The sequence below is a fragment of the Hesperophylax consimilis genome, chromosome 18 (genome assembly GCF_061612785.1).
Source record: "Hesperophylax consimilis isolate HC1 chromosome 18, BYU_Hcon_1.0, whole genome shotgun sequence".
Classification (NCBI taxonomy): domain Eukaryota; kingdom Metazoa; phylum Arthropoda; class Insecta; order Trichoptera; family Limnephilidae; genus Hesperophylax; species Hesperophylax consimilis.
In genome coordinates, this window is record NC_142853.1 from 28,937,645 (window position 1) to 28,955,221 (window position 17,577).

At 36.6% G+C, this 17,577-nt stretch overlaps 1 pseudogene; it reads right to left on the bottom strand.

The window, feature by feature from the left end:
- Positions 1-14,281: 14,281 nt before the first annotated feature.
- The window catches only part of LOC149415623 (uncharacterized), a 145,073-nt pseudogene continuing 141,777 nt past the window's right edge, over positions 14,282-17,577 (bottom strand).

Consider the following 17,577-nt stretch of genomic DNA (forward strand, 5'->3'; position numbering starts at 1 on the left):
CTTCGAAATAAAAAAAAGGCTTTGAACTAGTAACTAAAACTTAATAAAATATAGTGTTTAAAAGAAATAGTGTGTTTTCGTATTTCCAAATATACACACGGTCTGACCGGGTTTAATTGTGAAAAGTGAAAAATGGGTTCGCCAAAAATAAATTTTATAATAATATCATAAATTGTCTTTATTCTGAAACGTGGGGATCCCAACATATAAATAAGAACAAAATACTAAAAAGCAAAAAATAGAGCAATATAATATGAAATACTCAATGTAAATATAAGTAAATCATGATAATAATTAAATGAAATTAAGCGCATCTATCGCCTATTCCTGTCACCCTGGTCCTAATCAGAGCTTCTAATCCAGGAATTTGCGTGAAAGTAGAGGAGGCGCTGCAGTGCCTGAGAAGCCCAAATATCATGCTCCATGAATTATTGTATTGCACCCGAAGCCGAAAATCAGTATTGCATGAAGATCCTTTTAAAAATTGATGTCAGGCCATTTCTTAACAAACTATCAGTACATTAAGAATATATCGGAACACGTATTCATGCAGCTGCGTTTATCCTGATAAATATAATGACGAAATGCGAGAACGTTATTTTTTAAAGAAAATATTCGTGTTACATGTAACAAACAGTTTGTTGAGAAACGTGTCAATTCATTCGTTAAAGGCCTGCAGTCCCGTTTTTAACAGGAATATATGTATAATTTATCAGATTTTTAATAAAATATGATACATGAATTTGATATCAAGTACACGTTAGTTTAAATACAAAACATGTAATACAAGCGCAGAAAATAAGCAAATCTTTGGTAGGTTATTATCGCTGTCTGAATTATTCGTCACATAAGGAATTTAAAGTTTGAAAATGGTAATTACATTCAACGCAAATTTGAGTTCTCTGAACGTGAATAATTTCACTCAGGAATTACACACATCACAGATTACCGAAGTTAGTATTAAAAATATTATTTTTAATTATTTAGTAACAGGCTGACTACGCTCTACAGAAAGATGTTCAATTGCTATTAATGATAACGAATATCTCCATCTAGCGTAATTTTTATCAATGCCCAACAGCCTTCGTTGTACCTAAACATTTACGGTTGTTTGAAACGGGTAATCCATCACGGGGTCTACAGTTTTACGGCTGCGCCTCTACGGTTCTACGCCGTACGGTCAAATTTATTTTTTCCCATCACACAACAGGGCTGACACCCGCAGGAAATGTATCATTTATAAGTTTTAACCGCTAGAATATGAAGTCGAGTTACACCTAAATTATGCCTAAATAAATTATGTAAGTTGGATGTTTTAAATTAAGAGTTTTAATACTTTGTATTTTATACACGAGTTTCTCATGTCAAAACCAACCATATCTACCTGAAAGTATATTATTTTACTGACATGAACATAATATAATAGAAGGGCGAATATTAAGGGAAGTTTAAGGGGTTCCAACCTCCTCCATCGACCTCAGTATTGCGTAAAATAATATTTCTCGTAGATTACATTCCAAGTACATAGAATAATATTATTGCACCATTTCTTTTACCGATGTGATGTAAATAGTAATTTGCGGTAAGCACTAGTCCCAAAATACTTTCTAATGAGAATGCTATAACTACGCCTTTCAATACTGTCATTAAACAAGAATGTTTCAAATTCTTCAAATTTCAAAGTGAATTTTCAAGTTCTGTGAAATTTATATACAAATTCTGTTATTATTTCTGTCCTATGAAGCAACTGGTCCATAATGATATAATAACAAAACTTGAATAGGACTTTCACAGAACCTGAAAATTAACTTTGAAATTTGATGAATTGTTCAAATTCTGTGACACAACCCGTCCTTGGAATGCATTTAGTTTCCTTTTTTAGGCCATTTAATTTTGGGGGTGCCTAAGAGCAGCCTTGGAAAATGAAAACAAAACTACTTACATTTATTTGTTACATCGCCTTTTAGTGCGATGAGTAACTTAAATAAATTTTAAATTAACTCTATAAAATATTTCGGAAAAAATTTAGTTACTTGTTGGAGGTACACTATTTTAAGTTGTTAGAAAACTTACCCTTATTAGAACTTACCCTTAACTCCTCGATAAAATCAGCCATGCTTACGAGAGTCCATTTTAATGCTGAACGTAAGCTAAGTACTAACGTACGAACGTACTGAGTATGAGTAGAATAAATGTGTGATGATCTTAATTTTTTTATTTTTATTTTTTTTTTTATAGTGAATACCTCACAAGAGTCCCAACTGCTCCCGTCTGGAGCCAGTGAGACTATGGCATCCCCAATTGGGGGATGTTGTGAGGCTGAAGGTAAGTGGGGAAGGGAAAGAGGAAGGTGGGGAAGTACCTGGCTATTCAGATCTAGTCACTAAACACGGCTAAAGCCATTTGGAGCAACGTTTCAATTCTGATGGTGGTCTTACACCAGGGCGATACTGGTAGTATCTTCCACTCTGGAACGTGCCGCAAATATACTATATATTATTTTAATTAATTAATTGTGAAATAACACAAATTAATCAAATAAAATTTATTTGCGCACGCCGGGTTCGAACCCGCGACCTTCGGAATGGCAGTCCAATGCATTACCACTGGACTATTCCGGCCGTCTATCTAATTGAATTTTATTAGAACATGAAATAATCCACACTCTTTCAAAACCATAAACCATTAAAACATCTAACTACTCCCTCTTGGTTAGATAATATTCATAAACGAATTGCTCCCTGAAATCTATAGTTTCAATCAAACAAAAATTGTTAAAATAACATTTGAAAAAGCCAATAGCATGTAAAATGTAATAAATAATTTGGAAAGGTTTTATCTGAAGGAAATATTATGCTTCGTGAAAGATTGAGAGCAAGTGAGGGTTACCAGGCACACATAACTGCAGTAGTTAATTATTATTGAACTGAGCCCGCACCCTTCACCTCGCCCTTGTATCTGCTGGCGATATGCCTTACATAGAGCAGGCCAGCCCTTGCGTGCCGCAGATCTGGGGCGAAAAATCGGGTCAAGTTTGTCTGTAATAGGGAAAGCTTCCTTCATACGGACTGTAGCCAATTACTATTAATAAAATAGTATCATAAATATTATTAAGTACATATTTGTAGATGTTTAGTATTAAGAGGGATGTTTATTTGATAGGTTTAGATAGCAGATTGATCAGCATTTACTGATATAGGTATAAGTAAGCACACATCAGAAAGCAAATATGTGCCTTGTAGTTGGTTCTTTTTACTTGCCATGAATTTTAAAAAGGGCTGATGATTTATTATTGAAACAAGATTGGGGGTATTAGATGTTCTTTATAATATACCATTTGTTCGACGTGTATCACCACAATATTTTAAATACTTAATCAGTTTTTACTTATCAGGATTTATTGAAGAAAATTTTATCTTAAAGTAATATTTCTAAGTAAGTGACTCGGTTTTACTTTTCTTCAAGAGTTTGATAATATTAGTACCTCTTGCAGAGTCGTACAATAGTAGCTGAAGTCCCCGGCGTTGCCCGGGCTTTGCACAGAGTTTTTCGAAATCTGATGTTGACAGTGACCTTCTTATTTTCTGAAATTCAAGTGCCCAAAATTTCATCAGTATCGGAATAAAACGGTAGGTAGATCACTCCGCCTGCACGGTATATGCCCGCCCGCCACAGTCAATCTTTTTTGTATAAATAGATGGATGGATTATAATAAAATTAAATAATTGTAATAAAAAAATCAAGGTAGAAGCAATGTATACCTACTCGCCACCTAGTGCTGAATCCGTCAAACCTACTGTCGACATTATCAATATCAAAATGCCTTATCAAACTAAGAAACGAGGATCTCAATAATTGAATGAAAAGGAAGGTATCAAATATTACGATTACCGGTGTTTGAAGAAGTCACTATCGTTATTTTATTTCTTAAAGTAAGACCAACGTTACTCGTTTATGAATAACATGACCGTATTTGGAAAAGTACTGCCATCATTATAAGCGGAATGTGTTGCTTATGAAATGATTATCTTATGCAACTGGTTTAAAGGCCAACCAGAGGTGGTGGGAATGTATTGATCGAGTTAGATACAAAATGAATTAAGTCCAGAGAAAAGTTACTTATTATTTTTTTTTAATTGTGAAACCGAGTCTCAACTGCTCTCAAGCATCTGGAGCAAGTGAGACTATGACATCTCCAATTGGGGTCTGTTGTAAGGCTGAAGGTAGTGAGGAGGGAAAAGAGATAGGGGAAGAGGAAGATAGGGAAGTACCTGGCTATTATGATCTGGTCACCAAACACATTTAAAGCAACGTTTCAAATCTGAATGGTGGTCTTACACCAGGGTGATACTGAGAGTATCTTCCACTCTGCAATGCAGCGTATAAATTTGCAAACCGAAAGGAAAGAAGCAACCGCAAACGGCATTTCGCGCCATTTACTGTTGCTTCGTTCCTTTCCTATAATTCGAGGCTCGGCTCGCTTTTCGGTTCGCAAATGTACTCGTACCTTAACGTGCTGCAAACATAATAAATATCATTTTAAATAAGTAATTATGAAATAACAAAAATTAATCATTAAAAATTTACTTTTACTAAATTTACTCCAGGATTTTAACCTCAACCTCAGGCTTGCTAGTCGAGAGCCTTACCCCTCGATCACGGAGGCCGTCTATGGTAATATCTCCTAATTAAACTAAACTCCTTATACTTATGAACTTCGTCTTAATTTTTTCTTGGTTTTCACATAGTATTAAATATAATTGTTTGGAACCTAAGTACCTTATTAAAAATTCCATCAAATAAATTGATTTTCGTGAAAGTCAAATTTTGTCCTAGAACTAGAAGTTTAGAAGTTTTCAGAAATAATTTTCAAAGCCAGAATATTATCAGAGTCACTTGTAACGGTTCAATACTGAAGTTGGAGAATAACAAAACTGAAAGAACTCGCTCGCACGCGATGTAAAATATTTATTCAAACCAAATTAACACGAACCCCAAACAAAGGTTGTTCACAAAGATACATTACTTTTTGAAGGGGAGACACATTTTATATTCTATTACAGAGAAATTGAACCAAAGCAAATCCAAAAGTTTATTTTATTTGAATAATAACGATTTCTTATAACGTGTGAAACTACCGTACAAAAGTCCCAACTATCTGAAGCCAGTGAGACTACGTCATGCCCAATTGGATTATTACTTTATTAACGCCCTTTTTATGAGCTTTTACATATGAATAGTAAAAATTATATATTAATCAAAGATACAAATCAAATTGATGATTTGTGTAGAAAATGTTTGGCTTTTCCGGAAACTATAGAACATATTATATCGGGATGTTCTATATTAGCACCGTCCGAGTATACATTTAGGCACAATCAAGTTTTAAAAATAATTCACCAAAATTTGGTAATTAAACATAACTTGATTGACTGCCGTAATGTAGTACCATATTATGAATACGAACCAAATTCATTTTTAGAAAACGAATTTTATAAAATATATTATGATAAAACTATACTAACAGACCGAGCGATTAGTCATAATAGACCCGATATAGTTTTACATGACAAAATTAAAAAAATAACTTATATCATTGATGTTGCTATTCCAAATTCCTGTAATATTCAAAAATCTGTTAGTGAAAAAATAAGAAAATACACAGATTTAGGAAATGAAATAAAAAGAATTTGGCATTCTCAGACTATAAAAATATTTCCATTCGTTATTTCGGCTACTGGCATTATACCTAGCTCTCTAATTAAAAATTTAGGCGTATTAGATCTATCAAAAAATTTATATATAAAGATGCAAAAGTCGGTCATTTTGAATACAAGTAGGATAACAAAAGATTTTTTAAATATTTATGTTGAGGGATCAGTAGGATTTATAGGCCCTGTTAGAAGTTCTACCGAGCCGAACCCTCTGATATGAAAATATCTGGAGACGGTGAATTTTTTTTTTCCCATTTGATATCTGGTGATTTGACGTGTTGTTGTTCTTGTATTGTTTTGTATTTATTTTACTTATATAATGCACTTACATAGTGTTGATTGACTAGCTGATCATTTGTGGAAAAGTGAGTGGAAGGGTTAAGTTTTTCCTTTGGGGAAGACTTAACCCGGACAACTAAATCGGAAGTTTAAAAATATAGTACATAATTATCATACATAACTAAACTGTCTTAGTAACAATACCGACTATAGTAAGGAGTTTGACAAGGTCGATCACTCAACCTTGTTGAACAAACTTTTAAAGATTGGTATTCACGGCAATCTTTATCGTTGGCTCTCTTCTTATATCTCCAACCGTAGTCAAATAGTAGTGGTTGCTAGATTTAAATCCGACTCTGTTGCTGTTACATCGGGAGTTCCTCAAGGCAGCCTGTTAGGACCATTACTATTTAATATCTATATCAATGATATCGGTCACTGCTTTTTATACTCGCAGACTATATGCAGATGACATGAAAATCTTCTCACCTATAAACTCAATCGAAGACTGGCACAATCTGTAAAAGGATTTACAACGTTTAAACGCGTATTTTAATGCCCATTGTCTGGAATTAAATATATCCAAATGCTTCATCGTATGCTTTACTAGAAACAAAAACATATTTATACACGAATACTCAATTAATCATCAACCTCTATCTACAAAATCAGAAATTAAGAACCTTGGGGTTATACTTGATAGTAAACTGAATTTTAATAAACATATTGACCACATAGTCACTAACGCATCTCCTATGCTGGGTTTCATTTTTTTTTTTTTTTTTATATTTACTCCAAACAGGAGGCCCTGAAGAAAATAATTTCCCTCAGGGCCTATGTCATCTTTGGGGATGCTGTGTGGAGGGTCTTTTTGTGGAGAGGAAGGAGTGAACATGGGTCTTGAAGAGTCCCATGTTGTAGGAGGGAGGAAACACAGAGGCCGGCAGTTCGTTCCACAGCCGAGCTGTTGAACTTAAGAACGAATCGTAGAAGCGACCCGTTCTCATGTGACAATTGTCAACTGTGTACAAATGTTGGGCGCGCGTTTGGCGTGTCACCCGACTACGCACCGGTGCCGAAGGGATCAATGACGCTAGTTCCTCAGAGCATCTTCCATTTTAATACCGATAGAACAAGGACAGCATACCTACCTGACGCCTGTGCTCTAAAGATTGCAGTCCGTTTGTTAAGATTTGGGGAATCTATCAAACGGACCGCCCGTTTCTGCACAGAGTCAAGGGTTTTTTTCAGGTATTTTGGGGCTCCAGACCAGAGATGGCTGCCAAATTCGACAGTAGGGCGCACTTGCGATTTGTACAGGGTGAGCAGTTGTGAACTATTAAAGTATCTGCGGGCCCTGTACAGTACGCCCAGCTTCTGAGAAGCCAACTTTACTCTGGCTTCGATGGAGCCCCCGTACCTGAGCTGGTCACTTATAGTTACACCAAGCATATCAATGGAAGGCCTGTTCGGAAGATTGCTTCCGTTGAAGGAGACTAGATTATCATTTGGATCCCTTTTAGACGTAATCAGACAGGATTGGGTCTTTGAAACATTAAATTCGACGAGATTATTTTTACCCCAGGAGGAAATATTCTCGAGATAACCGTCCATTCTCTGCTTCAAAGCCCTCCGAGACGTTCGAGTTTGTGTGCCCTTTGGGGGCTTATCAAACAAAAAGCTATCATGAACTGTACTGTCATCCGCGTAACAATGAATCGGTGCACATGTCAAAAGGTCATTGATGTGCAACAAAAACAAAGTCGGAGACAGAACCGATCCCTGTGGGACGCCAGCATTTATGGAGTGCGAAGAAGAGGTGAAACCGTCAGCAACCGCCTGAATCGACCAAGCCCTTAAAAAGTCAGCAATCCACGTACACAAGGATGCGGGAAGTCCGTAAGAATGCAATTTGTTGACAAGTCCTCGGTGCCAGACCCGGTCAAAGGCCTTGGATATGTCTAGTGCGACCGTTTGGGTCTCACCGTGACGTTCCAGGCACCGCCCCCAAACATGCGTCATATACGCGAAAAGATCACCGCACGAGCGGTTCCTCCGGAATCCGTATTGACGGTCATTGATAATTTTGTTCTTCTCGAGGTATGTGAGCAGTTTATCGTTGATCACACGTTCCATCACTTTGAACAGAACTGATGTGATCGCTATGGGGCGGTAGTTGGCCGGGTTGGAGCGGTCACCTTTCTTGGGAATAGGGTGAATTACCGTTTTTTTCCAACCAGAGGGCACAGTGCCACACTTCAGGGACATTTTGAAGAGCTTTGTCAAAACTGGAACTATTTCCGCAGCACACCTCTGCAATACCAGGGCAGGTATTCCATCAGGTCCACTAGCTTTGTTAACATTGAGCCCCCGTATGACGTGGAGTACATCCCGATGCCGGATCCTCAGCTTTTTCATATAGAAGCCGCAGTGAGGAACCGACGGCGGAACAGCACCCCCGTCGTCGAGGGTCGAGTTTTCCGCAAACATTTTCCCTAATAGGTTAACCTTTTCGGTGGCGGTGTTTGCTAGTGAGCCGTCAGGTCTGGTAAGAGGTGGCAAACTGGGTTTGCAAAAATTTCGACCTATTGAGCCCGCAAGCGACCAGAATGCTCTGCTGCCATGCGGGCAGGCAGCCAGCTTTTTGCTGATCTGCAGGTCGTGTTCGAATTTTGACCTATTGATGATTCTCTTGCATTCCTTTGCCGATTTGTTGTATGCTGATCTGCTTTTGGGATTCGTTCGAGATGTGTTGTAGGCTCGGTAAGCCGCGTTTTTTCGTCGGACTGGTTCGGAGCATTGTCGACTGAACCACGGCTTTGAGCCCTGTCATAATCCGTTCCTGTAAACAATTCAAAGATATTACTACTTTCAAAACACTGTATTTCTCATACGTTCGTAGTATCCTTTAATACGCATCACAAGTGTGGAACCCAGGCTATGCAATACATAAAAATAGAATTGAAAGTGTTCAAAATAGATTTTTGAGGTACCTTATATTCCGCTCTTTTCGATCTCATATTAGTAATGAAGACAAAGTTCTTCAATATACAGACGTTAACTTTCCGAAGAAATATAGCAGATTCGGTAATGTTATTTAAAATTACACATATTTTAACCGATAGTCCTGATCTTCTTCAACGCCTATTATTCCATGTTCCCAATTGCAACAGCAGACAGTCGCTTACTTTTAATCTCCCTCATTGTAAGACCAATTCCAAACAAAACACATTTATCTACAGATCCACACATTCATTTAACTTAAATTATTACCATATTGACATTTTTAACTCGTCTTTACGCGAAATAAAAAAAAAACTCAATAATCAACAAAACTCAAACTAGAAGTTCAATTCCTATATATTCCCGTCCTTTGCCTCTTAATCCTTATCCTATATTTCCCCCCTCCTCCCCCCCCCCCCACCCTCCTTTATTTTAATATTTTCTAACTAAACAAGAAATTAATTTAAGAGAACATCTCTATGACATTGTACACCTTACCATTTACTATTCATCAGTGGAAAGTTCATAATTGGCATAATTAACTATATTACTATTGTATCATTGTATAATTAAAGATTTGCTGTCAACTTTTCCTAAAATGTATAAATAAATAAATAAATATTTTGTATTTGTTAAGTCATAAATTAAAGATGTCCACTGCTGACTTTGTATAATTCTTTCCCTCCATAAGTATTCTGGGCAATGAGGAATACATATGGCAGTTAGTTCCAGAATTTCTGCAATGAAATAAATCCCATCATCCCATCACCATAAATCCAATTTCATATATAATGTCACATTCCAAAGTATTTGCTTTCTTCGAAAAAAATATATCTGCTAGTACTGCAAATAAAGCTAAATATTCAATAAAAGTGATCTATTAAACAGTGTGTAAGAATTGTGCAACAACAACATTAGCAAAGATATTAAAAAATGTGATGCTTGTACGAAGCTTGTATGCCAAGCTAATAATGCATACACGGCAGTGGAATTTGAAATAATGAATCTTGCAAGTAGAAAATCGGGTCAAAAATAGTCTGCTGGAAGCAATTTGCTATGAAGTTATGGAATGCAATATCTTCTAAGACACCAGTGCTAGACTTTTCTATAATTACATTAATGTGAGCATACTATTGCCCAGAACCTGGACTTGTTGTGTATAGCGTAATTTGATTCCACCCGGCCGCCAAAACTCTGTGCGGGAATAATCCAAGGGAATCTGCAACTAGATATGGAACTATAATAGATGCAGTTCAGTGAAAGTTTTATTATTATTTTAGTTATGTAAAGCAACTGGCCCATATTGGCATAATAACAGAATTTTAATAGGAGTGTCACAAAACTTAAAAATTAACGTTAATATTTGATGAATTGTTCAAATTTTGTGAAATGATCCGTTCTAAGGCTTTCGTCACATATTTCAGTTACCATCAGCCAGTTATAAATTGTCACTTTGTTACCATTGTTTTCTTTGTGTGTATAATATAATAATAAAATAATCGTTTTACTATAAAAAATGTAACGGCTTGTTTTTTTTATCATTTTTATGTAAATCGGTCATTTGTAAGATAAATTTCTGCCATAAATAATTTTCATAACAATTTTTTTATATTTATTTTATTTTATATCTCTAAATAGCATTAAACTAAGTCGGTACAAGCGTCTGTCTGTCTGTTTGTGCGCTTAGGTCTTCAAAACTAACGTATGTATATTTAGGGATAACTGTAGATGCGCATATGAAATGGGATACACACGTTAGTAACATCTGCAAACGCCTACAAGCTATTGCGGGGCGAATTTACAAAATTAAATATTCTATGCCTATAAGTACGTTAAAACAGATACGGAATAACGTCCTGGGGAAACTCTTGCAAGACAAATATAGGTTACATCCAATCAATTCAAAACTCCATGACTAAGCATTTGGTAAACAAACGTATTTATGCACAAGGAAGAAATATAAAATTATTATATGAGCCAGTTAACGTATTATCTGTTCGAGGAATATTATGGTTTAAAATTATATGTCAAAACATAACGTCAGATTCAATATACAAAGAAAAATTAAATCATGCATGTGACACAAGATTCAATAGAAATGAAGGTATGTCCATTCCGAAAATTATAAATAAATACGGGCAACGGACTTTCTCTTATCTTCTGCCTACCATATTTAATAAGATTCCAATGGACATAAAAATTCAATCAAATTGCACCACTAAATTAAAAAAATGGTTAATAGATCAATATATTTATCTATATGAATATGAGTAATTTGCCTGTGTTACAACTGACTGTCTTTGTATTTTATTATTTTGTATTGTAGTAAGTTAAAAGTTATTCTATTGTATCTTTTTTATATATGTCTCTGTTTTGTAGTTATTTAAGTTATTCTTCTGTATATATTTTAAATATTGTGATTTCTCGTTATGTGTATGATTTAGTAATATATTAATATTGGTAAACTGACCTGTTGACAAACTGTTTTGGCAGTTTAGCGGGTGTAAAAAATAAATAAATAAGCATCAAATTTCAATCGGGTTTTCAATATCATTTAGAGATTTTTTTCCGGATTATTTATATATCTAATATATGTATATTTTAGAAAGAAAAATCGAGTAACGCCGGGTACACGTTCGCTAGTTTCATTATATTCATTACACAAAGAAGGTAGGGCAAAATTATTTTCAGAATATATGAAAAGTTGTCAAAATCATGAAAAGTCGTAATATTTAACTGCCTAAAATAGAAATAAATAAAGTTGTAGGTAACCGTTCTAGTAATTTGCTGTACCTATTGATAAAAAACAGTTTGTTTAAGTATTTTGGCCTCAAATCTAAATTTAAGTTATGTACGAAAGGGGCCGCGCAGCCGAATCATTTAAATGAATCACAGTAGAAATTCTACAATACATTTTCAATTTCATCAACTCAACAAAATTGCCCCGGGTACCATAAAACCGAAGAGTAAAATACTATATTTAATTTGGCTGAGCACTGAGCATTTGGTGGGTAATATGCCTAGGCTGAACCAGGGTAGATAGAACTACTAGCCACTATGGAAGTGCCCTGGTAGGAGTAAGGGTAGGTTGCGCTATCGGCCCTCGATACGGTTTATTTAATTTGTAATGAAATTTAAGGACTTATTATTCTATTAGTGGTCACGCATGTATTCGCTCGGATCGAAGCCGAATTTTGGGACAAGGGTGGACAAACATTGTGATTGAAATTGGGACAGCAATAATCAATTTATATTATAAAAGTAAGTGTACAGTGTGCGTGCTGCTAAAACTCAGAAGCGAGTCCCGGTAAAATCAAGGGAGTGCTCTTCACGATATAAGGGCTGGAATTTTCGCCCTCTAGAAATTTCGAGAACAGTCCAGAAAATTCTAGAGTATTCGAGAGCATTCCACAACATTCCAGAATATCCCGGAACATTCTGGAATATTGTGAAATGTTCGAGAATAGTCTGGAAATTTCGGGAACATCCCAAATCATTTCGAAATATTCCATAACACTCTCGAATTTTGTGGAATGTTCTAGAATGTTGTGGACCATTCTAAACCTTTTTTGTATGAGTGGGGCTACTTATAGGTAGGGTTAGGCCACTTCTAAAGCAAGATTCGTCGTTGGTTTGAACGTCAGTTTCTTATCAGTGCATTGAGTGAAGAAAAACAAACAGTGGAGTGTGACTAATCAAATTGACTGAATATAAATCGAAAATAACTTGTGAAAAGTGTGTAAAGTGTACTTAGTGTATTTTTTAATAAAAAATTGATTTGATTTATATTTTATACAATGCCCAAACTTAAAGTAGAAGATCTTGCCAGTTCTGAAGCAAAACGAAGAAAACAAAAAGAACAGCGAAAAAACGAAACAATCGAAGAGCGCGAAGTTCCCAATGAACGACAATGAGCACAGTAAAAAGCAGATAACCTGAAGAACAACGAAATGAAGAATCAAGAATTGTGACACAATCTTATAATAAAGACTTCAAATACAAGCCACCCATGAAAATATCACCCTACAAGAAGCCCGGACGCAAAAAGTAAACAGTACAACAGTAAAAATGAAGCATTCCACTACGACCCGACGAAAGAATATAAAAAAAATAAACACGTCGTAATTTTTCAATTTGGCAACGCAAAAAAAATTGTAGAGGAACACTAGGAATCTGTTGCATGAGTGGAAATATTCCATTACCAAAACTGGAAACACCTCCGCAGGAATTTGTACATTTCTTTACCGGGGAAACTTCAAAAGAAAAACACGGCTTCCAAATTACTTTTTTCAGTGTCACTTCGATCAACACTAACAGAGATAATATCGAATATATTTTTTCCATCCAAGGACAAATCTATCACAAAATGCGATCATTACTACCACCACCCAACGAAGACTATAAATTTCACCGGAAATGAAAAAAAACTAATGCACCTATGAAACTATGCACAAACTATGTGAAACTATGCACAAACATCAGTGGCTTGAGACGAGAAATAATCCAAGATATACAGAGGATCTTACACAAATGCAATGAACTTATTCACATATTGAAAACAGCACTGGACTGAATGATTTCTGATGACTATAAATTTATAATTCATGCCGACAAGAGACCACCTGGAAAACATGAACGTCGATTTAATGAATCTCAGATAAACGAATTCACCATGGTAATTATGAACAGTGAAAACACAAGCCGTGACATAATTGTACAACGAAGAAGAGAAAGAATACAAGGCATTGCAGAGAACCACCGTTTATATGATGCCCTCTAATATCCATTTTTTTTTGCACGGACAGGAGGGATATCATTTTAATTTGAAACAAATCCAACCTGAAACATGCATGTAAACACATTTGAGGCTCCCACCACTTTCCCACCAAGTTATACGTAACAAATGGTTACTCCTTCAGGGTACACGACGGGACTCTAATTTTTTTTATATTGATAAAAGACTCTAGGTATATAACGATTCTAGACCTCAAATATCCCTGCATGAGGGGTTAGTTAGCATTATGCAGGATGCTCAGATTAGTATAAGTGTTAATAGTGTATATGGGATATTAGTTTTTACACATCAGATAAACGCAACACAAGTATGTACAAGTGGAATCAGATTCTCCGAGTCGGTAGTCCCTCACAGGTGCAATCAGACGTCGGTTGGTCCACAGGTGAGGTTCGACAACCGCGCGTCAGACGGGAGAGGAGCACAAGGAAGGTGGTCTAGCTCTTGCAGACCTCACGACAGCCAAGAGCACCTCATAAAGGGGAGGCGCGAATCATGTTCCATACACCATGTCCAGAGGATAAAGAAGAAGCCAGTTGTTTTGCAGGGACGACGGTCTGTGATCCACGCCCTCGAAGGGCTGGGACAAAACATTACATAAAAAGTTCAGTTTCAACAATCTAAAACTGCGTCGACCGTGATTGCTTGTAAGAATCTACATGAAAAACTACGAAATGGTAAAAAGATAAATGAAACGAAAAATTGATAGGCAAAAAGGAAATAAAAACAAAAAGGAATAAATAGCAAGGCATTTAACTGTTCCGACGGCTTAGTCGCAGTCAAACAAAAAAGTAACTTGCAAGGAGTTTTATGCTTACCGCTTAATGATCAGAGACAATGAAACATGCAATCACATTCTCAACGCTCGCCATTTATTCCAACAATCCTGGTAGATATGTATGCAAAAATTAGAAGCGGAACGGATGCTTTATGATAACTGAATCAAAAGAAACTCGCAAGCAAGAATACATCAACCTTCAACACACGATCATAAATGACGGAAACATTGGAACAATGATAATCTTACCCTCATCTTACATAGGAAATCCGAGACACAGCACGAATACACTCAAGATGCCATGATCTTATTAAGAAAATATGGACGACCTGACCTCTTCATAACATTTTCATGTAACTCATCGTGGCCAGAAATCAAAGAACAACTAAAATACGGAAAAGCCCCTATGGATCGACACGACCTAATAGCTCGAGTTTTCCGAAAAAGCTGTGAAAATGAGATTTATTGAAGTCATCACAAAATACCACATCTTTGGAACCATTAGATCCTGAATGTACACAATCCAATGGCAAAAACGAGGTCTGCCTCACTTACACAATCTCACATATATAAGACAGAATTCATCCCATGGATATCGACAAAATCATCCAAGCTGAATTTCCGATTCCACAAGAAGATACGGAACTGATAGTTGTGAAAAACATGATTCACGGACAAAGCGGGCCATTAAACCCCAATTCGCCATGTATGGATGTTGAAAAATGAAAAAAAAATACCCAAAACCACACTTGCACGACAAACAAACAGGAAATGATGGCTATCAAAAAGGCTACCAAATTCAAAAGACGATCACCCAAAATTAGTGGCTTCACAGCAAAAATGCGAATACTAGGCAAAGACGAACTGGAAATAGATAACCAATGGATAGTACCATATAAACCACTACTCTCCAAAATGTTTCAACCACACATAAACGTAGAATACTGCAATTCCGTGAAATCCGTTAAATTTGTCTATACGTATGTGAACAAATGCAGTGACATGGCAGTATTTCAAATCAACAGTAACGATGCAACGTGCGGATTTCCAGCTATCCCATACACGAACACGGACCAACTGTACAACTCTAGGAGTACATTTGGAGAGTGGACAGAGAGTTTACTTTACAAAATACATCATCAGTAAAATTGCAAGCGAACCATTTGCAAAAACATTATTGTATGTCGACGTCCCTACCTACAATACGTGGAACACAACAAGAAAAATCTTTCAACGACGAAAACAAGGAATTCCAGTAGAGGATCATCCAGTAATAATGAAAACTAACGCACTATTCCGAGTATACACCGTACATCTGAACGATGCCGAAATTTTTTATCTCCGGATGTTGCTAAACGAAATACGGGGACCAACCAAGTTTGACAGATTTCAAGACTGTTGACGGTTACCTATGCTTAGGACTTCTGGAAAATGACTACCACTGGGAATTAACACTACGAGAAGTCTCACTCACAGCCTCAGCTGAACAAACCAGAGACTTATTCACCATAATTCTAACAACATGTAACCTATTGAATCAATTACACTGCCTTCGACTGAAAATTGGATCTCCAATCATACTACTCAGAAATCTCAACTCACCAAAATTATATAATGGAACAAGGATTGTCGTCAAACAGCTATCGAAAAACATCATCAAAGCCGAACTTATAACTGGAAAGAACAAAAGACACACAGTATTTATCCTCAGAATACCATTGATCTCTACTGAACTGTCATTCCAATTTAAAAGACGGTAATTTCCAATCAAATCAGCCTATAGTTTTACAATTAATCAAGCGCGAGAACAAACTTTTAACCATTGCGGCATCAACCTCAAAGACTCCTGCTTTTCTCACGGTCATACGTAGCTTACTCTCGAGTAGGAAATTCGAAAAATTTGTACATGTACAGATAACAAAATGAAAAGTGTTTTTTTATAAACAAGTATTGTAAATTTTTGTTGTTTGTTTTTGGGATGTTATGTCGTGTTGCGCTAACTCCTTCTTTAGCCGACGTTTCGGACAGCGTTGCAGTGTCCATCATCAGGGCAGATCCGGTAGATCCGAAGATGTGTAATTGTTGTTTTTTTTAATTGTTGGTTGTCGAGTTTGTGCTTATTTACTTGGAAGCGATACCGTGCCGCCAACTTCAATCCACTACGAGTTTGTAGGTATTACAGTACAAGGGAACTGCAATTTAAGTGAAAGCACAGTATTTACGTTAGCCTGGGGCCCGTCCAAATGCGAAATGCCAACGGAAGTGGCGACATCTTGTGGTGAATTTTAGACATGTTATTTGCGTTTAGCTTTGGTGTAGCCGTCAATTACCGGATACCAAGAGCTGTTGAGCTTAGCTCCGTCGTCTCTATTGATATTAAATGGATTTTTGTAGATTTCAATTGCCTCCATAATCAGGCGTGATCTATAAGTTTTGGGTCTTCCCAGGACCTCAGGAGCAAATCCAAAGTAATAGCCGGTTTCAATAAAGTGTTCGGCGATTGCCGATTTATCAGGGTGGCCAAGTTTACAAGCACGAAAATGTTTTGCTATCCTTTTGGAAATCGTCCGCTCTGTCTGGCCTATATAAACCTTGTCACAACCAGAGCAGCTGAGTTTGTACACTCCATCTGCTTCCAGAGGAAACTTAGTCTTTGCAGACCTCAGTAGGTCTTGGATTTTGGTGGTGGTTCCGAAGACAGTTTTGATGTTTTCTTTTCTCAACAGCCTGGCAATTCTGTCTGTCACATTGTGAACGAAAGGCAGGAAAGCACAGCCTTTTGAGTCTTGTTCAATTCTGTCTTCGTTTGTTGTAGATTTGGCTCTTAAAATTTGCCTTGTCTGACTTGCCGGGCAACCGTTGCGCTCCAGTGCATCGGTCAGCTTTTTAAGTTCTGCTCCAGGTTTTGTTTCTTCACATATTCTGGTCGCTCGGGTCACCAACGTCTGGATAAGTCCTCTCTTCTGCGCTGGGTGGTGGTGCGAATCAGCGTGTAAGTATCGATTCGTATG